Genomic DNA, 24,348 nt, shown 5'->3' on the forward strand with positions numbered 1-24,348 from the left:
AATATGTGTATTGGTTTTGACAGCTATATGTTGTTTGCCTATTGAAGTGTGATTTGTAATATACTGGATTGTTCGTGAGATTAATTATGGGATCGTATTGGATTGTTTTCATTTTCAAAAGTGAATTTGGTGCAATTTATTTGCATAAATACTTGGAGTGTCTCTAAAATTGTTTTTATAATTTTATAATTACAGTAATTATTTTTAAGATTTTATAAAATTGAGAAATCAATATTTCATTAATTATTTATCCTTAAATGATTTTCTGAGTATGTTTAAAGGTAAAATCCATATTTAATTCTAAAATCCTTCAAAAATTATGAAACTCATATTTATTTGAGTTTGGAATATTCTGAGAATTTTAAAATTATTTTGGGAATTTTCAGGAGCCGTTTCGCGCGCACGTCGTTTCGTTATTTATTAAAAAGCGAGTATAAAGCGCACCTCGGAAGTGTTTTTAAAATTTCAAAACTTATAATTTTATTTAATTCGGGATATTTGTAACATTTTAAGACTATTTTCGTAATTTTCTGAATTTGTTTAAAATATAGCTCAGATCGTTAATTTCGAAATACGGGTACGAGTTGCGTTTCAAAAGTGCTTTAAAAATTATGAAAATTTTATTTTATTAACTTCGGGATATTTTCAATATTTTAAAACTTGTTTGGTAATTTTCGGGTTTTTATTTATCGCGCGATAACCGTTAAAATTCGTAATTGCTGGTTGCAGTCAAATTCGGGACACGTATTTATTTATTTTGCAGTCAAACTGGATAATAATATTTTATGGGACAGCAAATTTGTATAAAAAAAAGAGAGAGGAATGAAAGCCCCCCCCCCCCCCGTTCATCTCTTTCGCGCAGTTCCTTTTCTTCACAAAAAAATCACACAGCTCTCTCTCTCTCGTTGCTGTATCTCTCCGAGTCTCTCCTTTAACTCCGTGTCTCTCTCTTATTGTCCCTTCCTGTCTCCCCTGTTCTTCGGCTTTTTGCCGTTGTTGCTCTAATTCTTTTTCGGCGATTCCGCCGCTTTGTTCTTCCCCTTGCTGCTTCATCTCCAGTGGGCATGGTTGTATGGGTGCGTAAGTGTGTGTATGGTTAAGTGTGTGTATATGTCAGGGTCTGTGAGATTATTGTTGTCTCCATCTTGCTTCTTTGGTTTCCGATCTCTGTTATTTTCCGGCCGCATTTTGTTTTACTGGTGTGGTGTTGCTGTGCGCGTGTTGTGTGTGTAACACACGCGCCTGTGTGGGAATTTATTTAATTATTTAAATTGTTGGTTTTCTGCAGGAAATTATTGATTGGCTTCGTGAAATTAAATAATTTTTCGGTGCAAAATTATTGAATAATCGGTGGAATCGGCCTGGACACCTGAATTATTCGGGCACCGACTGATTCCGCCGCCTTCAGCGATGAACATCGGTGAGCTGAGGGTGGACGGTGATGATATAATTCTGAGTCCTAATATTTTAAAATGAATTAATTAATTCGTGGAATTATTTTTTGAAATGAGAATTTGATTTTTTTATAATAAAATCGAATACGTAATTTAGTCGACGAATTGTGATTGGATTGATTGTTGGGTTGAAGTGATAATTAGGATTGTGATTGTTGTGAATTGGATTGTTATTATAGAATTGACGTCGATTGATGTTTCGACGGGTAGTCCGATAAACAAAGGAAACGCTGCCCGAATTCCAGGAAATTTACCTACAGAAATACGGGAGCGTATCTAACGATTATCGGGACGTCGAATGGTTATATAAATATATATGTGTTCAATATGAAACTTGATTGCACGATGTGATGAAATAATTTTCTAAAATCCATAACCCTGATGTTTGTAAAATTACAAATATACGTATTTTCAGAAAATGAATACCAAACCAATTTCTCGAGTATGTAAACCCTGACTGTTGGGTGTGTTGTTATATTATAATAATCCATATAATTACGAGTCGAGTTTGAATATCGTTGGGTAAGAATTAGTATCGAGGATATGTCAAGCATACCTAGACGTCTAATATAGGGTATTTTGACCCTGTAGATTATAGTCGGGAACCTGAAAGTGGACGATGGACTAAAGATAACCTAGTGGTCAGTTGTCGAGCTCAATAAAGTTTCAACAGAAAGACCTGAGTGTCGGAGTCGAATCCAATGGAAGCTAGTGGTTGGATGTTAGAACCTGAGCAGCAGAGTCGGCTCAAAGTTGATCAGTAATAGTTGTAAAGCCTTGTAAGGCAAGTATTTTTGAACTTTTCTTCAAGATATATTACCAATGTTTTCGAACTGATTCATAACATGTCGCTATTATTCAAAAAAAAACTCTTGTTTACATTACAAGTGCATTAAACTATTTACCCTTGAATCCCTGATTTTCTTGATCTTGAGCCGTAAGCCTTGTTCTTTGTAAACCATCCTTTGTTGATCCTCAGACACCAAACCACACAAATATGATACTATTTCCCAAATGTTTAACTACCAAACACCAGAAGAAAATGGTTTGAAAACACAGAAACTTTTATACTCTAACCATTCTTTATAACATCAAAGAACTATACCTCCAAAAAATCGCTATTTGTTTAATACCTGATTCTTTTACAGATTGAAAACCGTTTCTTTTACATACCCTGATATACCCTTGTGCTATCCATGAGTTCCCTTACGTTTTATTCAAATGTTTAATCATTATTGATTATGATCTTGTTTTATTGAATTATATCGTTTATCATATTGAACTGCTTTAGGATTGGATAGTTTTTATATATATGGACCAGATTCGTGGTCAGACCATACCAATGGTCAAATTAGGCCAATGTGCGCCTTGGATCCAGTAATTAGAGCAGTGATGTGTGCTTTGCTCGGGGTTAGTGCGTGACTGATCAGCAGCCTAACCTTGGTTTTAAAACTTAAAATGAATATCCAATTCTAATGATTAGTTAAAAAGAAACTTGATTCCTTTGAATCATCTCATTTGATCATTGTTTAACCTTAATTATCACTATTATGACTTGCTGAGCTAGTTAGCTCACCCTTGCGATTCTTTTATATATTTTTTTCAGTTGAAAAGAATATGGATGATAGTGAAGTTCCTCAGTCCAAAGTGCGGGCTAAGGTTCCAGTTGAGTTGAATCGAGCTAGCAGAAGCTTCATGTGGTATAGAGATAGTCAGATTGTAAGAATGATTTTATTATCAATTGTAAGTTAAATTAGTTAGGATTTGGTACGATATAATAATTAAGGTTGTGGCTTGTTTTCATACTTTAACCTGTTGCGATCCATGGTTTTGTGAAGCAGGGTCATTATAAATAATATTTCTTATACAGGTTGATATATTGTGGTTGTGTTGTGGACCCCAAACTTCTGACCCGGGTTTGGAGGGCGCCACAGGTTGGTATCAGAGCTACAGGTTATAAGTCACTGAAATAAGCCTAGATTGTCGGGATTGAGTAGAGGGTTAGGATTAGGAATAGGAAATAGAAAGATAAGATGTTGTGAGGTTGAGTGCGATGGTATAATAGGTCTCCGGCACAATTCATATTGCGATTCGGGATTCTCAGCTTGCGATGTGATTTCCAGAAAAGGGCAATGGCAGATCTTGATTTCCCGATGTTATTTGATCATTTGGAGCTTTCCGTTCGGGATCGTCATTTTCTCTCAGATTTGATTTACACCTTGTTCCTCCACTAGTATTAATGGCATTACCTTCTGTTATAACAGTGGCACTTCTTCAAGCTATTCTACGCTACTTTTCCACCTCTTGATATGAGATTACCTATTCAAGAACCTCCAACTATTTATTCTTATTTCACTGGAAATTCGGCTGTGAGCGTATCTCTTTAGTTTACCCTACATCTTGTTATATACTCCCAGTTGAGAACTTGTCATATGACGCGATTATACCTACGAGGATGGATTCGGGAGTTACAGTAAATGGTAAGCGCTTGAGTTATAAATAGAGGTGAGACGAAGTTTAGAGAGGAGATTTAAGTGTTTCAGAGGATAGTTGTTATCGGGTTAAAAGAAGCCCTTAGTGGCTAAGCCACCTGTGAATAAGTATGGGATAAACTAGATGAATTTTGAAAGAGTAAGAGAGAAAAGCATAAACCTGGGATTTTTGTGGAATTAAATGATGGTGTTATGATAAATGCGATATGTAAAATAGTGATGTGATGTGATATGAGCAAATTTTGGTTCTATGAAATAGAGTTGTTGATTATTAGATAGTCTGTCCCACTTAGCGATTGCAAAGTTGATAACGGGAGTATTACCGGTATGAAAATTTTAAGGTGAAGCTACGAATATAATAACATGCAACAACACTTGAAGTGATCGTCGAATAAGGAAGGCAAATGGACCCAATAAAGGAGAGAAGGTAAATTGAAGTGAATGAACCTTTATATGATCGTTCCATTAATTTGGTACTTTGTTATAGGTCGGAAGGACAACAACCAACTCATATAGTAAGGACAACTAGGTTTGTGATTTTCCAAACTTTTTAAACAAGTTTTTGAAAGAGATTTTTCTTTACAAATTTCTAAAAGCCTTTCCGAATAAAATGATTTTTAAACATTGGTTGTCAAGTTACTACTTGAGTTTCTTGTTTGTTAAAAGACCCGGATTTTCTGGAAGGATGTTTGTTTTAGACTTAGTATTGTTAATTCAGAAACGAAGTAACCCGCGATTATGCAGAAGTTGACTATTCCTAACGGTTTAACAAGGTTAATAACAGAATCCGCGTACGGAGTAATTATTCATCCAATGGCGGAGACCATTAAAGTTTAAAGAATTCATTGATGTAAAAAGGGGCCTGGGAGTGATCGAAGAAGAATCGGAAGATTTCCGAACTTTTTTTAAAAGAAGAATATCATTAACGAAAGGATTATTATGTTGAATGATTCGTGGTTATTCTAAATTAAAAAGAGGAAACTCGAGGTTATCTGGTAAGAACTCCATTATGATCGAATTGTTAAAATATTGTACGTATAGGTGTGATGTTGCAGATGAAAGACTTAACCAGTAAGAATCCACCATAATGCTTGGTTGCGAAGACATTTCAGCGGACTTTCTAAAGTTGTTATATGACGCAATTGGGATATGATCGAACGAGCTCGAAAGATGAATACAAATGGAATGTGGATGGTGACCAATGGTATCATTCTTGTTTTCAATATTACAGCGTATATTCCTTTTTGATTCTTAAACAAGTATGAAATTCTTTTCTTAAATAAACTCTTTGTTGTGACATCGAAAATGACGATATTGCATTTCTTTCAAATTTAATTATTTCCCTTAAGTTTTGCTTTCTGATTGGGACAAACAGTGTTATGGTGAGACACTTTGTCAAAATGACGAAGAGTCAGGTGGGACGCCACCTAATCATGTGATGTATGCCATATGGTATGAAAGACTGGCCATCTTAAGTACCAATATGGTTGTCTCAGTCATATTCAAATCCTTGATTCCTCTTTCTTTTCAACTCTAACTTTGTTGAATTATAAATCCTTCTAGTTGTTTCGTTGTACTGTCGTTCTTTGTAAGAATTTTTTTTTAAACAGAAATCAACGAACTATGGACCAAGCGGGCAAAGTTCCATCTACTTCTCACGCATGGAAAGCAAACAAAGGCATATGACGAAAATTGCAAATCACTAGCCAGTCAGAGATGCACTAAGAGTCAAGGGAATCTACTCCAATGAGGAATACGTCTCCAAGAACGAGAAACTGTGATGACATGGATGATTAGGGGAATGCCTTATGTGTTAAAGTATTAAAAGATGTGAGAGAAACTTAATTGTTTATCTCTCAAGGTTTTGTTGATGAGATGAATTACTCTGTTGAATTGATAAGACTATGGTTAAAAGGATTAGCAAGTCAAGAACGTGTAGTTGTTAAATAAGTAAATACCAATGATGGAATGGAGGTTTTTGGCTTTAAGTTGTGAAGAATTGATATCCTGGAAGATTAGAGGATTTGATATCATTCTAAGGAATGGATTGACTACTAAAGCGTGATGTCCAGACATACCGTTGTGGTGAAAAGATAATTCTAAGGATACCAAATGAGAAGGTAAAGAGGTTCAGAAGATGAAAGAAGGTAATGAATTTGTTAATGATGATTACGGTGATCAAGATATGAGCATTATGGTGATTATGAGATAAATAAAAGTCAGAAGCAAACAAAATTTGAAGATTTTATAGCAATTAAGGAGTTTCAAGATATATTTCCAGATGAGTTATCAATATTTCCTCCCGATAAAGAAATGAAGCTCGCGATTGACTTAGCACCTGAGACGAAGCCAGTGACCAAGGCCTTACACAAAATGGCACCAGGTAAAATGAGGAAGTTAGCAAAGCAGATGCAAGAGACGTTAGAAGAAGGAGTGATTAGACCTAGTGTACCCCATAAGGTGCACCGATATTAATTACTAATAAGAAAGATGGAAGTATAAGATTATGCGTCGACTAGAGAAAGCTCAACAAGTTTACTATCAAGAGCAAGTATCTGTTACCTTGACCTAATGATTTATTTGATCAGACGAAGGAAGCAAAGTACTTTTATAAGACTGATTTAAGACTTGATATTTCACCAATTGAAGATTAGACCTATGAATATATCAAAGATAATTTTCAGAACTAAGTACTTTTCTCGTATTATCATTTGGATTAACCAATATACCAGTAATATTTGAACTTCATAGATAGAATCTTTAAGGAATATCTGGATAAGCTGTAATGTAACACTTAAAGTCAACGGAGGACCATGCAAAGTATTTAATGATAACTGAGAAGTTGGAGAAGAAAGAAGTGGTATGTAAAATTTACAAGGTGAGAGTTGTGATGGTAGAAAGCATAAATAATTAGTGAGAAGGAGACCAAAGGAGATCCAGTAGAAATTAAAGTTACTATGAATAAAGGAAGGCCAAAAGCACCAACAAAAGCAAGAATTTTATATGAAATGGAGAAGGGTGAAGAAAGTTTTGCGGAGTCGAATGAAAGAATGGTTACGTCACCTGCTTTATCACTTTGAAAGTATCAATGAGGTTTATAGTTTATAGTGATGCTTCTCATAAGGGAATAGGATGTGTGTTGATGCAGCACAATAAAGTTATTGTATATGCACCCAGACAACCGAAATCTTATGAGCAGAAGTATCCTACTCATCGTTAGGGCTGACAATAATAATATTTGTTTTGGAAAAATGGGGAGACATGATATGTATGAAGAAAGGTGTAAGATCTACGGATCATAAGAGTTTGAAGTAAGTATTCACGAGAAAAACAAATGTAATGGCAAGCGATAAACAAAAAGGAGAAAACGAACATAGAGACTAAAAGTAGAAGGATTAAGAAATGAGATCCCACAGGGAATTCACAATATAAATTATTTAATTTATTGAAGAAATGCCAAGATATACAGAAATTTAAAGAAAAATAGTGATAACCAGGTATACGAAGGATATTTCAAGATGGTTTAGAAAGTGTTGGACACGTCAAAGAATTAAAGTGAAGTATCAGAGGCCTAATGGACATGGCAGGCCCAGGGAATGGGTTTACAAGAAGCAAATCATAAAGAGTACCAGTGATGTTCATGGAGAAAAAGAATGAAATTATAAGAGTATGTACTGGGTATCGGGAGTTTAACAAAACAATGAATATGGAGAAATGAGACTTTATAAAGAATTGATTACCTATAAGTGTGTTATATCTCGGGGATTAATTTAAGAACCGACCTGAAAACATATCGGAGATTACGATTGAAGTAAGTTAAAATCATAGCAAGCTTTGATGATATTAAGTGAAATAACAAGTGTATCAGTTGTCTATAAGGAATTAAGGAACATGTTGTATAAGGAGTACTCAGATAAGTGAATTGTATTTATTGATAACAGCTTCAGCTATTCAGGAAACTATACGTTGAGTCTTCAAGAATGAAATTTTGACCAAGGTTAACAAAAGATTCTGAATTAATCCATTAACAACTACCTAAGCAAAACCGTATGGTAACGGATGTTTTAGGCCGACAGAAAGGATTGGATGTAATAAGACCCCCAAGGAGTTAATAAACGAATTGGACAGAGTGAAATCTGAAGTTCAAATATTTAAAAAAAAATAACAGTATATGAAAATATGAGATTACTTTTCAGCCTTAACTGATGGAAAAGAGTAAGAGATGTTCAAATGTTTGGAAACCAAGTTGAAAATGAACACCGCCTATCACCCTTAAACGGAGAGTCAAAGTACGAAAGTGATTCAGGAACTGTAAGATATATTGAGAGATTGAGTTTTAAGAAAATACTGGAATGATCATTTATTAGCGATGTCAGCTTTGGAATACCGTTTAACCAAGCTTCAAGTGAACGCAAGTGTAGGTCCCCATTCTTATTTAAATAAAGTGGGAAAAAAAATTGACAAATTCTAAGTTAATTCAGCACACCAAGAACGTAGTAATATTGATTGAAGCAGCTCGGAGTAGGCAAAGAAAGAAGGCAAAATTATATTGAGAGAGAATATGAATATAGAAATAGGACCAGTAGTGTAGTAAAAGTGTTGTCTTGTAAGAAACTGGATAAATCTGAGTGGAAAGGACAGGTTATGTCCTAAAATTTGTGAACCATTCGAGGTATTGATAAATATAGATAAAGTTGTTCATGAGTTATATAACCGTCATATCAGTGTGTACACCTAATGTATTTTACTTGTCAATGTTAAAGCGATAAGTATTGGATTTGAATTAAGTGATTGATCAGGAGCCAATAAGGCTCTTATCCAAGTTTGTTCTGCATATAGTGATTAATCCAAATTCTTAATAGTTCAAGGCGAGTCCTTGGAAATGATTATATATCTATGATGAATACGTTGAAAATCCTCGAGTAGAAGAGTCTACTTAGAAACTAGAGTCAGATATGCTTGATAAATATCCTTACTTATTTAGTTAGACCAGATTCTGAGGACAGAATCTCTTTAAGGGGGGAAGAATATAACGACTCGAGTATTTTTGAATTATTAAATTATGGAATTATGGAATATTTTTTTTTAAAATAAATAAAATATGTGTATTGGTTTTGACAGCTATATGTTGTTTGACTATTGAAGTGTGATTTGTAATATACTGGATTGTTCGTGAGATTAATTATGGGATCGTATTGGATTGTTTTCATTTTCAAAAGTGAATTTGGTGCAATTTATTTGCATAAATACTTGGAGTATCTCTAAAATTGTTTTTATAATTTTATAATTACAGTAATTATTTTTAAGATTTTATAAAATTGAGAAATCAATATTTCATTAATTATTTATCCTTAAATGATTTTCTGAGTATGTTTAAAGGTAAAATCCATATTTAATTCTAAAATCCTTCAAAAATTATGAAACTCATATTTATTTGAGTTTGGAATATTCTGAGAATTTTAAAATTATTTTGGGAATTTTCAGGAGCCGTTTCGCGCGCGCGTCGTTTCGTTATTTATTAAAAAGCGAGTATAAAGCGCACCTCGGAAGTGTTTTTAAAATTTCGAAACTTATATTTTTATTTAATTCGGGATATTTGTAACATTTTAAGACTATTTTCGTAATTTTCTGAATTTGTTTAAAATATAGCTCAGATCGTTAATTTCGAAATACGGGTACGAGTTGCGTTTCAAAAGTGCTTTAAAAATTATGAAAATTTTATTTTATTAATTTCGGGATATTTTCAATATTTTAAAACTTGTTTGGTAATTTTCGGGTTTTTATTTATCGCGCGATAACCGTTAAAATTCGTAATTGCTGGTTGCAGTCAAATTCGGGACACGTATTTATTTATTTGACACGTGTCAAGTTTTTTTTTACAATTTATAGTACACGTGTTGTGTAGGTGTGTGAACAGCAAATTTGTATAAAAAAAAAAGAGAGAGGAATGAAAGCCCCCCCCCCATTCATCTCTTTCGCGCAGTTCCTTTTCTTCACAAAAAAATCACACAGCTCTCTCTCTCTCGTTGCTGTATCTCTCCGAGTCTCTCCTTTAACTCCGTGTCTCTCTCTTATTGTCCCTTCCTGTCTCCCCTGTTCTTCGGCTTTTTGCCGTTGTTGCTCTAATTCTTTTTCGGCGATTCCGCCGCTTTGTTCTTCCCCTTGCTGCTTCATCTCCAGTGGGCATGGTTGTGTGGGTGCGTAAGTGTGTGTATGGTTAAGTGTGTGTATATGTCAGGGTCTGTGAGATTATTGTTGTCTCCATCTTGCTTCTTTGGTTTCCGATCTCTGTTATTTTCCGACCGCATTTTGTTTTACTGGTGTGGTGTTGCTGTGCGCGTGTTGTGTGTGTAACACACGCGCCTATGTGGTAATTTATTTAATTATTTAAATTGTTGGTTTTCTGCAGGAAATTATTGATTGGCTTCGTGAAATTAAATAATTTTTCGGTGCAAAATTATTGAATAATCGGTGGAATCGGCCAGGAAACCTGAATTATTCGGGCACCGACTGATTCCGCCGCCTTCAGCGATGAACATCGGTGAGCTGAGGGTGGACGGTGATGATATAATTCTGAGTCCTAATATTTTAAAATGAATTAATTAATTCATGGAATTATTTTTTGAAATGAGAATTTGATTTTTTTACAATAAAATCGAATACGTAATTTAGTCGACGAATTGTGATTGGATTGATTGTTGGGTTGAAGTGATAATTAGGATTGTGATTGTTGTGAATTGGATTGTTATTATAGAATTGACGCCGATTGATGTTTCGATGGGTAGTCCGATAAACAAAGGAAACGCTGCCCAAATTCCAGGAAATTTACCTACAGAAATACGGGAGCGTATCTAACGATTATCGGGACGTCGAATGGTTATATAAATATATATGTGTTCAATATGAAACTTGATTGCACGATGTGATGAAATAATTTTCTAAAATCCATAACCCTGATGTGTGTAAAATTACAAATATACGTATTTTCGGAAAATGAATACCAAACCAATTTCTCGAGTATGTAAACCCTGACTGTTGGGTGTGTTGTTATATTATAATTATCCATATAATTACGAGTCGAGTTTGAATATCGTTGGGTAAGAATTAGTATCGAGGATATGTCAAGCATACCTAGACGTCTAATATAGGGTATTTTGACCCTGTAGATTATAGTCGGGAACCTGAATGTGGACGATGGACTAAAGATAACCTAGTGGTCAGTTGTCGAGCTCAATAAAGTTTCAACAGAAAGACCTGAGTGTCGGAGTCGAATCCAATGGAAGCTAGTGGTTGGATGTTAGAACCTGAGCAGCAGAGTCGGCTCAAAGTTGATCAGTAATAGTTGTAAAGCCTTGTAAGGCAAGTATTTTTGAACTTTTCTTCAAGATATATTACCAATGTTTTCGAACTGATTCATAACATGTCGCTATTATTCAAAAAAAAAACTCTTGTTTACATTGCAAGTGCATTAAACTATTTACCCTTGAATCCTTGATTTTCTTGATCTTGAGCCGTAAGCCTTGTTCTTTGTAAACCATCCTTTGTTGATCCTCAGACACCAAACCACACAAATATGATACTATTTCCCAAATGTTTAACTACCAAACACCAGAAGAAAATGGTTTGAAAACACAGAAACTTTTATACTCTAACCATTCTTTATAACATCAAAGAACTATACCTCGAAAAAATCGCTATTTGTTTAATACCTGATTCTTTTACAGATTGAAAACCGTTTCTTTTACATACCCTGATATACCCTTGTGCTATCCATGAGTTCCCTTACGTTTTATTCAAATGTTTAATCATTATTGATTATGATCTTGTTTTATTTAATTATATCATTTATCATATTGAACTGCTTTAGGATTGGATAGTTTTTATATATGTGGACCAGATTCGTGGTCAGACCATACCAATGGTCAAATTAGGCCAATGTGCGCCTTGGATCCAGTAATTAGAGCAGTGATGTGTGCTTTGCTCGGGGTTAGTGCGTGACTGATCAGCAGCCTAACCTTGGTTTTAAAACTTAAAATGAATATCCAATTCTAATGATTAGTTAAAAAGAAACTTGATTCCTTTGAATCATCTCATTTGATCATTGTTTAACCTTAATTATCACTATTATGACTTGCTGAGCTAGTTAGCTCACCCTTGCGATTCTTTTATATATTTTTTTCAGTTGAAAAGAATATGGATGATAGTGAAGTTCCTCAGTCCAAAGTGCGGGCTAAGGTTCCAGTTGAGTTGAATCGAGCTAGCAGAAGCTTCATGTGGTATAGAGATAGTCAGATTGTAAGAATGATTTTATTATCAATTGTAAGTTAAATTAGTTAGGATTTGGTACGATATAATAATTAAGGTTGTGGCTTGTTTTCATACTTTAACCTGTTGCGATCCATGGTTTTGTGAAGCAGGGTCATTATAAATAATATTTCTTATACAGGTTGATATATTGTGGTTGTGTTATGGACCCCAAACTTCTGACCCGGGTTTGGAGGGCGCCACAAGTAAGATTCCTTATGCTTCAGCAATAGGATGTATCATGTACGCGATGTTGTGTACAAGGCCTGATGTTGCTTATTTAATTAGTGTGACGAGCAGATATCAGTCCAATCCAGGTAAAGACCACTGGAAAGCAGTGAAAAACATCCATAAGTACTTGCGAAGGACTCAGGACATTTTTCTTGTTTTTGGTGGTGAATCTGAGTTGAAAATAGAGGAGATGTCAACGTCGAGAGAGTTGACACACATAACAACGTAGCAGACCCACTCACAAAGCCGCTTTCTCAGAGTCACTTTGATCATCATAAAGACAAGATGGGTATTAGATACCAGAGTGATTGGCTTTAGTACAAGTGGGAGATTGAAAGAGATATGTCCTAAGTCTAATCATGTATGAGGATTTAGGAATAACTTTTATGTAATCTGTTTTGATTTCATTGATATTAATAAAAGACTTGTTTTGTTTTTATTGCGGGCTCTATCTATTTAAATGTTTAAATAAGATATACCACAGTTTAGAGTAAAGCTTTTTATGGATTGTGATGAGATCATAATAATGAGACCTAAAAGATGATAACTCTAAACTTAAATAGTTTTTGGTCTTAGGATTACTAACTGGTAATTAATAATCCGCAAAGATCGATACATACTATGCCTGCTTCATTATGAAGGATGTCTGTTCTCATAGACATTTGTGTGGTGACACTATATCTAGTATGTAGGTGCTTATTATAGAATAAGTTCACTGAACATGACTCACACAGCTGAACAACTGATGGAGTTCACTCACGTGTTAGCAGTTGTTCACATAGTGATAGTTGTACAAGTATCCTTAGACTTGAGGTCGTCATAGTCATCTTGTGTACACTGAACTATGCTTTAGTTTAGTTCTTAGTCTCAAGGGACAATTATTAGGGCTCTACTGGGTATAGGAATTTGTACACGAAGATAGTGTATGATCAATAAAGGATCTACCCCTTCCAGTGTAGGAAGAGAATGTTCAATGCTGATCCACTTATATTAGTTCAGGAATCTCTGGCCAGAGTGAATGAAATTAGAAAGGAGTTTCTAATTTACATTAAATAGAACTAAGCATAGTGAATGGGAAAGCAAATGATTAAATAAGATAGGCTTGACACAAGTTCCATGCCTTGTATTTAATCCTGACATTGCAGGGTAGAAGGAATTAATTGTACGGTAACTACTCACTGAATAGGTTCTTGGTATTCTAAGCAGTGAATTCGTATTATCCGGATAGTCGCGATATGCTGAGAAGTATCCCTCACGATGTAGAATAAATATGATTAATTAATTAATCATATTTAATGAATTAGAGAATTTATATAAATAATGATAAAATAGTTTTATTATTATTTATTTCTACTACCGGCTTAATATTGAACCTACAGGGTCACACCATAAAAGAGAATGATTTAATGGTGAAGGAATTAATTAATAATGGTTGATAATTATTTATTTATGAAATAAATAATTAATTGGCAAATTTAATAATTGATTAAATGAGATTTAATTGATTATAAATTAATTAAGATAAGGTTCTTAATATTATTAATTAAGAATTTAACTTTTGGAAATTAAATCAAGAGAGAGAATTATTTCTAAAGTGTTTAGAAAAAGGATTAATAATTAAAAGGTGTTTTAATTATTAATGAGAATATTAAAGGGTTAATAATAATAATATTTTATGGAAAAAATTTCAGCTGAAAATTTTGCCTATAAATATACTATTATAAACCCTATTTTTGCCTCAACCTAAAAATTTTACAAAATCCTAATTCTCTCCATCTCCTCCTCCTTCATCACATCGTTTTCTTGGTGGATACCGGTGGAGTGCTTCACACTTGAGGAGCAGCTGCTAAGGATCTCCGCTCGTGGTTCTTGGATCACTATTAAAGACCTCCTTCTTTCCATTAATGTAAAGTTTCTTAAGGTAAACATACTGAACTACGAATTAAATAATATTTTTCGCATGGATCCTGCATAGGGTTTCATTGTTTTTAAGATTTAAGTTTACGTTTTCGCTGCGTTTATGTGCTAAAAACCCTTCACCGGGCATCTGCTTCCCTGAAGGTTGAAGGGTTTTGTTAGGTCACACACACTGTAGAGGGGGGTGAATACAGTGTATTGCACAATCAAATAGAACTTTAATAACTCAAGTAACAGAAAATAAACTTTATTCAAAACAATAAACTCTGTTACAGTATGAAACTGTTCTATCTCAGTGATGAACAAATATCACGAGAGCTGCTAGGGTTACAATGAATAATCTTCTCGATTGTTATAACACTTATAGTGTAAACCCTATGTCTGTGTTTATATACTACACAGTTACAAGATAATCGCTAATTGATATGGAATATAATTCTGCTTCCTAAAATATATCAATCAGATATCTTTTCTTCCAAGTATTCCATTCTTCACGGAATTCCTTCTCCATGCATATCTCTTCTTACGTTTGTCTAGATCTTCTCTTCCTGTAAATCAGCTGCCTTCCTTATCTGAATATTTCCTTTAAGTCCTGATATTATCTTCTGATAAATATATCCTGAACCTTAAGTACTGATGACTTAAGTTCTGACTTCAGTATAAGTACTGATTTCAGTTAAGTACTGATTTGTCCTGTTTAAGTAAGATCTAAAAAACTAAACATAAATCATATTAGACATGATATTATCAAATATATCTAACAATCTCCCCCAACTTGTAAATTAGCATAATATACAAGTTTAACAGATATTTGATGATGTCAAAAATATTAAGTACAAATGCATGAGAATTTGACAAGATAACTACAACTTACAGTCCTTAAAGCTTTACCAACTTTAACTTCTGATAACAACTTCAGTCTGTATACATATCAGAAGTTGAGCAGTTGTAGATCTTGACTTGGCTTCACTTTCTGATCTCTCTGATGTCAGGAGTTGTTCTGAGATAGTTCTTTAACAAACATCTCTCAGCATATCTGAGTTCATCAATCATCCTCCTTTTAGCATCTTTAAGTTCTGCAGAATCTTCACCAGTTTGAAAGATTGCAGCCCTGAGATCATTAATTTTAGCTTTTTTTATGTCCTGATCCAGTCTGATCAAATATGCCTCGTCGGACTCAAGATTGAATTCCACAGCCCTGTAACCCAGAAAGGTAGTTATAATCTTAGTAGAGTTGGGCTTCATCTCAACAATATCACCCTTGTGATCTCTGTACTTTGGAAGATATGTGCTGTCAGACTTAAGAGAATAGAGTCTTTTCTGTCTCTGAATCCGATTCTTCAAATAGTTTGTAGCACTTTCTGTTATTTTGTCATTCACTTGAAGTAAGAATAATACATGTTCCAGTTCTTCAAAATACTTTAGTGGAATGGCATTTTCCCTTATATGATAAACCCTACCATCTGTCATGAAGTACAACAAGATGTATACTTTCAAGTAAGTATGGTAAACCATTTGTACAGATTCTAGTTGATTCAATCTCTCAGGAGTTGCTCCAATACCTGGTTCACTTAAGGAAGTTGGATCATTGGTTGTGTTCTGTATTCTTCTTTCATCAGCACTTCCCAATCCAGATTTATCTCTTGCTTCCTTTCCAGTAACCACTCTTGCTTCAAAACCACTTGCAGCAGTCTTCAAAGGTTGAGTCTGTTTGGCTTTAGTGAATCCTGGTAGGAGTATCTTTGAAGGTTTAACATGAGCAATGTCAGAGGTTTCCTTTGATTTATCTTCTGATATCAAGTTAACATGATCTATGTCAGAGGTTACTTGCTTCTTTGAGATATCAGAACTAACTATCTCTTGACTCTGAACAACTTGAGCCATGGCAGAGGTTGTCTTAGAAATTTTTCTTGAAGTCAGAGCAAGATCAGCATCTTCATCAGTAATTTCTTCATTCACAGGAGGCACATAAACCTTGATAGGTTCACCAACTTTCTCTTTGCCCTTGGACCTTGGATCTATCTGCAGTTATGATTTAGCTTTGGTTGCTTCAAGATTTGTCCTTTCTTTTATCACAATGCCTTTGAGCTTTGGAAGTTTCTTTTTACCAGAAGCTTCAGATTTAGATTTGACTTTTTCTGATTTAAGTCTAGCTTCTTCTTCCATCAGACTCTCCAAGTCCATTCCTGGATTTTCCTTAAGAAATAACTATCTTGATATTTCTTCATCAAGATCCAAAAGTTCATCGGAACGTATCCTTTTACCAGTAGTAGAAGTAATTCTTTTTCCAGCATCAGAACTTATCCTGTGACTTATAATTCCAGCTCCTCTTGATGAGAAACTTCTACCTTGACCATGACCTCCACCCATTCCAGAGTTTCCCTGGTCATCTTTTTCATCATCCTTCCCCTTCAGTGTCTGATCAGTTTTGCATTTGGACTTAATTACTTTCTCCCCCTTTTTGGCATCAGCAGGTAACATAAGAGAGACAAGCAATTCCACTGAGGCTTGGATTTCATCGAGTTGAGATTGCTGAGAAGCTTGATTTTTCAAAATATCATCAATCTGAGACTGTTGCTTCTCTTGGGTCTTCTCAATGTAAGCAACTCTATCAAAGGTAGGTTTAAAGAAACTTTTCTTTTCAAGTTTCTTAACTGTTTCTTGCTTGAGCAATTCTTCCTGAATTTTATGTAACTCTGCATGAGTTGTTGAATGGAGACCTTGCAAATGTCTAGTACTCAATGCAGTGACTCGAAGCTGTGTGTAACGCCCCCAAATCCGGGGTCAGGGGATTTGGTCGTCACGATGAAACCTCAATCCAAAATAACCTGTTAAATCAAATAATAAATGCCAGCGGAAGATATTTATCATAAATGACCCCAAACTAATCCAAGATCTTTTAAGGTTACAGTTCTAGAAACAAGATATCCAAATTCAATAAATAAATTTTCTCACTTTCTTTTAAAACTCTTTTCAATAAATTCCAACTCAAAACTAAACCCACTAGTATAACTTCGAAATGAAGTGTACTAGGCCCAAATAAAATATACAACTATAATATAATCTAATATAAATAACTTTACACAATAAAACTTACACTAGTCCGCAAACCCTGGACCAACCACCTTCCAAGAGCTTCTTCTTTGCTTCCTCGAATTATGCAGCTAAACAACGCAAGCTAATCCTCACTGGAGGTTAAATTTAAAAACAGGCAAGTATGAGCGAAAGAAATGCTCAGCAAGTTAATTATAACATATATAGGGTCGTTTTGATATAAAACCGACATCTGCATCAGCGCAGAACATAGAAAAAAATCATAATTGCTGAATCATAAAATTTTATAGTTGAGGAATCCCAGAATTGATTCCTTAATTATATTCAAAACCATTTTGATACTTTTGAGCGAAAGGCTTCAGCAATACTTTGAATCTTGACGAGAATAAAACTCGTAAAACAGTGTTTACGGAAATATCGTAAACCACAATAACATGAAACAATGAATATATATTGAATCATAAACTTTATTCAAAACCGAACTCTGGAAATTAATACTTATCAATGTTCAAGAAATTCCTAACTATTCAGTATCCATCATTATCGACTAAGTTTCCATAGACTTAGCCTGCTAAACCAGCCTGATAAGGACGGGTTAAATAATTAAGAAGATCCCAATTCATTCAAGATTCTAATTATCACTGAGCAACAAATGCTGCAGCAACAATCTGAACTTCGAATTCATTTATAAACACTGTAATTTTCCCGAAACTGAGTGCTAAGAAATTAATTCATAATCATAATTTCTTTTCAAGAAGGAATGTCGTCAATGGCGATCAACAATAAATTAGACTGGATACTAGAAACCAACATATGCACTATAATCTGCTGATCAGTCAGAATATAGTGCGGATCTATACCCAACTGCATAGACCCAACCAACATAAGGAGTACTCAGGCAACTATGGCCTAAAGGGTCCGGTTCATCTCCGGCCCATAGGATCCAGCTCATCACTGGTCCTTATATATATATATATAGTAACCATCCAGTCCGTGGAGTATTTTGATGTCAAATCACTTTGGGTACTTGCTCAAGAGAGCAATCGATGATAAAGGAATAATAGTGAAAGGAACTTGCATAAATAAGAGTAATTGCAGCGAAATATAAAACAGTTTAACTATTCTGAACTTAGAATAGGAACGAATAAATATTTGCAGTATTTAAGGAGAAAGGTTAGGAATACTTGCCTTTGGGTTTTTAGCAGTTAGTCACACTCGCAAAAACACAAATATCTCATGATGCTTTCTCAAGACGTCACAATTTCTTATTCTTAACTCTTTGATATGTCGCTAATGCAGTTACTGGGATCTGATACGAAATCTTATCCAACTTCAGTCTTGATCCCCAACGTATGGTTCTGTTAATCTCGAACCATCCGTAACTACTGAACCCCTATGCAACTCTCCCTTTTTCTTTTCTTTTTCTTGGTCTCACGCCCTTAATGCCTGATCCTATCATAAGCAAAAATATACTACTTTAGTATCCTTCTGAAATGATTATCTTATTTCTACCCTTTCGCGATATATATGTATATATATATATATATATCACATAACAGGTCGCACATATTATAGTTTAAAACTTACTACCAACTCAGAATATTATTTAACACGAGAACGCGCAACTTATGATAATATTTCTACGAAAAATTCGGCATGACCTATTTGTAATATGGAAAATACCCTGAATAACCATACCACAAATACAACCCACAAGTCATTTCAATGTTCTTACCCAAACATATCCTATACGTGTTACGACTAACAATCATAACATGCTTTCAAATCATTGAAATCAAATAAGTCAAATAGATTTAGATACAGGGGAATTTTAGAAAATTTTGGCATGAAGTATTCGTAATTAGGACTATCCGCCTGTTTTTCAATTCCACAATTTAATCTTATAAACAAACAAAATAAAGTTGCCTCAACTTGCAGCAACATAAAAGTAAACAAGTAAGAAAAGTACCCGCCCAGACTTGCGGCACCTAAACATTTAAGGAAAATTACCCGCCCAGACTTGCGGCACCTAAACAATTAAGTATACTGAATAATTTATAATATTTGAACTTACAGTTATATAATTTAGCATCACCAATTCAACTTGAGTAAACACTTAAATAAATCACCTTACACATATATCACATAGACTAACTATACACATATTCAAATCACACTCTAATAATTAGCAACTAAACTCAATCTCAAATAGGCATATACTAACATGTATTTTCATAAGACACATCGTTGCTATCACATATACAAATAACAAGTCAATGTACATGTGCACAAGTCAAGTATGTCATCAAGTATGCTAACTTAAATCTATAATTTAATAAACTAGAAAGCACATATCAAATCACTAACCAACACTTCTATATTATAGGTTCATATATTTAATCTATTAAACAATGACTATCAATCACATATATTAGCACGAAACCATATGTCGAGTTATAACATACAAAATAGCTACCGAACCTAAAATTTAAGTTAACCAGCCTCGGAAGAATGACATTTTACAACACCTAGATGAACTTAAACAGAAAAGTTTAAAACATAAAAGTTGTAGGATATTTAGCGACCTTTCCAAAATGGTAAGGCTCGCTAAAAATGACCAAGTAACGAATTCAGAAACTTTAAAATACACAGCTGCATAAGCAGATTCAGCCCTGTTTTCGCAAGTAACTTAGTATTTGAGACTCCTAAATCATAGAATTGATTAATGAACTATAAGTAACAATTGTAGATCCTGAATTAAGCTTTTAAAATTGGTATAGTTCAAAGTCATAGCTAAAATAATGAATTTACTACGAATTTTTGAAGTCAGGATGTATCAAACTGAAATAACAGGACAGATTTTACAAATGGCAGATTTTATCATAATTGCAGGCCGAATTTGGAAAAACACAAAGAATGAAAATTGTAGATAATTCCATTATCTTTCCAGAGAGTGCAAAATCATTATCATACGATGAACTAGTTAAAAGCTACGAATTTAACAAGAACTCAGCTTATTTCTAAACGGATTTGACAACACAATTCACAACATATCATGCATATAACTCACTAATAATCCTTCAAATAACTATGTATAAATCTGAAAATTTTGTAGAACAACTCAAAATACCAAGACTGAAATTTAAAACCACCATAAACTATTATAACTTAAACATATATTAACCGGGTCAAGCCATAATCACTTAACAAACCAAAACTCAAGTTATACACTACTACACCATTGTTATAAATCTAAAAACCCGGAAATCATCTGTACCAACTGAAATTTCAGATTTTATAAAATCAAGAATAGTAGTTGTCATTTAGACATTCAATCCGCCTAAGAATATATAAGCGAAATTCAACCAAGTATTGACTTACACAACTCGAAACTACACAAAATCAATTAGCAAGTTCATAACTATAATTAACAAGCAAAATCAACCTAAACCAAATAATATTTTATGCCGCCGACTCGCCGGAGTTCATTGCCGGCGGCCGGCTGACCTCCGATCGACCCCAAATCACGGGTGAAGATCGAGGTCGAGCCTCTGGTTCGTCGAAGCAGCCCAGTTCTCGTACTATCAAGGAATTCGCGATCTTCCCAACATCAATTGTAGGATTAAAACAAAAGAAATCAAGCCGAAGATATATATGTATGTATATGAGAGTATATACCTGATTGAGGGTTAAATTCAGAGGGTGATTGAATTAAAGAACGGAAGAAACAAAAAGAAAAAGAAAGAAAGAAGAGGGGTGGAGGAAAGGCGTTGAAGCGGTGGAGTAGAGGCGGGGGAGGGGAGCAGCGACGGGGAAGAAAGAAAAAGCTGGGGGGGCTGTGTTTTTTTTTGTTTGTTATTGTGTTTGTTGTTTTATTTTTTTCATTACTCCTTCCCAACAAGAAAGTGACACGCAGCCAAACCCATCCTAAAATCAAACGCGTGTACTAATAGATAATCACGAAGATTCTGAAACCCGGTTTATCCCGAAAGTTGACATTAACGGATCGAGGTGCAGACAAAACAATTCCAGAAAATTGACGAAAAAAATTTAAAATGCTCGAAATATTTAAAAGTTAATAAAATGAAATTTTCTTGATTTTTGAAGCATTTCTGAATTTAATACTGATTTTATAATTAGATGAAATCAGGCAATCATTTAAAGATAAATAATCAATAAAATATTGATTTCTAAATTTTATAAATTCCTAAAACGAATAAATAAAATTATAAAACAATACAAATAATTTTAGCATTTATGAGAATAAATAATCAATAAAATCATTTTAAGAACAAAATAATGTCGTTCAATAATTAATTATACAAATAAGGTTCGTATCCACAATTACCCAAAATTAACAATAAAGTAACACACAGACTCATCCCATATTTTATTTTGAGCACATAAAAATTGAAATACTCAAATAATATCACATATAAACACCCAAACATCAATTCCACTTATCATATAATTCACTAAAATTCACATAAAATCACATAAATAATTCCAAATAATTATAATAATAATATCTAAAAATATGGGATATTACAATCTACCCACCTTATAAGGATTCCGTCCTCGGAATCAGCAGAAGAAAGCACTAAGGGTTTTCTAACCAACTTTCCATTCCCAAATAATCCTAGTTTTCCATAATCTCAAATAAATCTTGTATTCGTTGTATGATAAAACTTTTATAGGAGCTTCACCGTGCACCACTGTTCCATTCACCTCTTTTGACCAATTCCTCAATAGAATCGCTTTACTGATTGCGAGAAAGAAGAATAGAGAGAAAGATAGAGGGAAGAAAAGAAAGAGAAAGATAGAGAAATAAAGAAACAGAATGACTTCGCTATACACCCCTGATATTTTAATCGCATTACAATCCACTGTTGCTCTTGATAATCCCATCACATAACCCTGCTTTGACTTGACCAGGATAACTCAGCTTAACTTGATTGGCATACCTTCGAATGTTTGGGATGACAAAATCATGGAATTTCAAAAAGAAAAGAATTTGATACCATAACGGAACCAAAATCTGAATTTGAGAAAAAGTATTGTTGAAATAAAAGAATAACTGAGAGATCAATATGATCAAACGAACTTGGTATTGCGTGTCCAAATTAAGACACTACTAAAGGTTGTTAACCTTCATGTATTCACAATACACACAAGTGATGGCGTCCCATCCAACTCCTATCACACAGACAGGTATACCTTGTGTCCCCTATAGTTAGGGTTGTTTATCCCAGTCAGAATAAAAGAATATCAAAGTGATCGAAAATCAAATGAATAAAACTGAAAAGATTTCAAAGCTGATATTTCTGAAGGAATGAAATCCAGAGAAAATAATTATGGCACCAAATGAGCAAGTGGTGTCACATCACCAAGAAACCATCCACCAAATAAGAAAAGTGGAAGTTAAATTATCATAACTTGGCAGAGCTATCAAAACCTGAAAAAATAGGCTTCATGACAGCCTCTGACACATTTAAAACACAGATAGGATTGAAAATGAGTGTTAGGGAATATATCCTCTAACAATCACTTCTTTTGAGAGATGTCAAAAGGAATTATAGAAAGAAAAGGTATTGCCAAAGTCTTAATATTTATCTTCAATTTGAACTCTCCAGTTGACTCGCCATCTGATTCTAGACGCTTCTTCATGTTCCAAGGATATCGATAATCTTCATCGTCGTCGAATCGTAGTAGCCTCGGAAGATTCCACAATAGAAGTTTGCAGCTTCCCGGAGTTCCGTCCAGCTCAACACAACCATCTCGAACGAATGCGCCTATCTTAACTTACTCGTTGGCACTATATCTGATAGTCCAACAGGAACTCGATATGAGCTCAAACGTCCTCACATAGCTATACACACTCCTACACACTCTCGTTTCTAGTTTACTATAACCTCAGCTCTGATACCAACCTGTAACGCCCCCAAATCCGGGGTCAGGGGATTTGGTCGTCACGATGAAACCTCAATCCAAAATAACCTGTTAAATCAAATAATAAATGCCAGCGGAAGATATTTATCATAAATGACCCCAAACTAATCCAAGATCTTTTAAGGTTACAGTTCTAGAAACAAGATATCCAAATTCAATAAATAAATTTTCTCACTTTCTTTTAAAACTCTTTTCAATAAATTCCAACTCAAAACTAAACCCACTAGTATAACTTCGAAATGAAGTGTACTAGGCCCAAATAAAATATACAACTATAATATAATCTAATATAAATAACTTTACACAATAAAACTTACACTAATCCGCAAACCCTGGACCAACCACCTTCCAAGAGCTTCTTCTTTGCTTCCTCGAATTATGCAGCTAAACAACACAAGCTAATCCTCACTGGAGGTTAAATTTAAAAACAGGCAAGTATGAGCGAAAGAAATGCTCAGCAAGTTAATTATAACATATATAGGGTCGTTTTGATATAAAACCGACATCTGCATCAGCGCAGAACATAGAAAAAAATCATAATTGCTGAATCATAAAATTTTATAGTTGAGGAATCCCAGAATTGATTCCTTAATTATATTCAAAACCATTTTGATACTTTTGAGCGAAAGGCTTCAGCAATACTTTGAATCTTGACGAGAATAAAACTCGTAAAACAGTGTTTACGGAAATATCGTAAACCACAATAACATGAAACAATGAATATATATTGAATCATAAACTTTATTCAAAACCGAACTCTGGAAATTAATACTTATCAATGTTCAAGAAATTCCTAACTATTCAGTATCCATCATTATCGACTAAGTTTCCATAGACTTAGCCTGCTAAACCAGCCTGATAAGGACGGGTTAAATAATTAAGAAGATCCCAATTCATTCAAGATTCTAATTATCACTGAGCAACAAATGCTGCAGCAACAATCTGAA

At 34.1% G+C, this 24,348-nt stretch overlaps 1 long non-coding RNA gene across 3 annotated transcripts; it reads right to left on the minus strand.

The window, feature by feature from the left end:
* Nucleotides 1-17,160: 17,160 nt before the first annotated feature.
* Nucleotides 17,161-21,294, minus strand: LOC141707954 (uncharacterized). 3 transcript variants are annotated; one of them, XR_012569232.1, is made up of 4 exons: nt 20,898-21,294; nt 18,641-18,904; nt 17,496-17,586; nt 17,161-17,226 (listed from the first exon to the last, which is right to left on the minus strand). It is a non-coding gene; the product is annotated as an uncharacterized LOC141707954 (long non-coding RNA). The 3 variants fall into 3 exon arrangements; XR_012569233.1 differs by lacking the exon at nt 17,161-17,226 and having other exon boundaries at nt 17,233-17,586; nt 21,131-21,294; XR_012569231.1 differs by lacking the exon at nt 17,161-17,226 and having other exon boundaries at nt 17,233-17,586.
* Nucleotides 21,295-24,348: the final 3,054 nt, after the last annotated feature.

Source organism: Apium graveolens, chromosome 2 (genome assembly GCF_009905375.1).
Source record: "Apium graveolens cultivar Ventura chromosome 2, ASM990537v1, whole genome shotgun sequence".
Classification (NCBI taxonomy): domain Eukaryota; kingdom Viridiplantae; phylum Streptophyta; class Magnoliopsida; order Apiales; family Apiaceae; genus Apium; species Apium graveolens.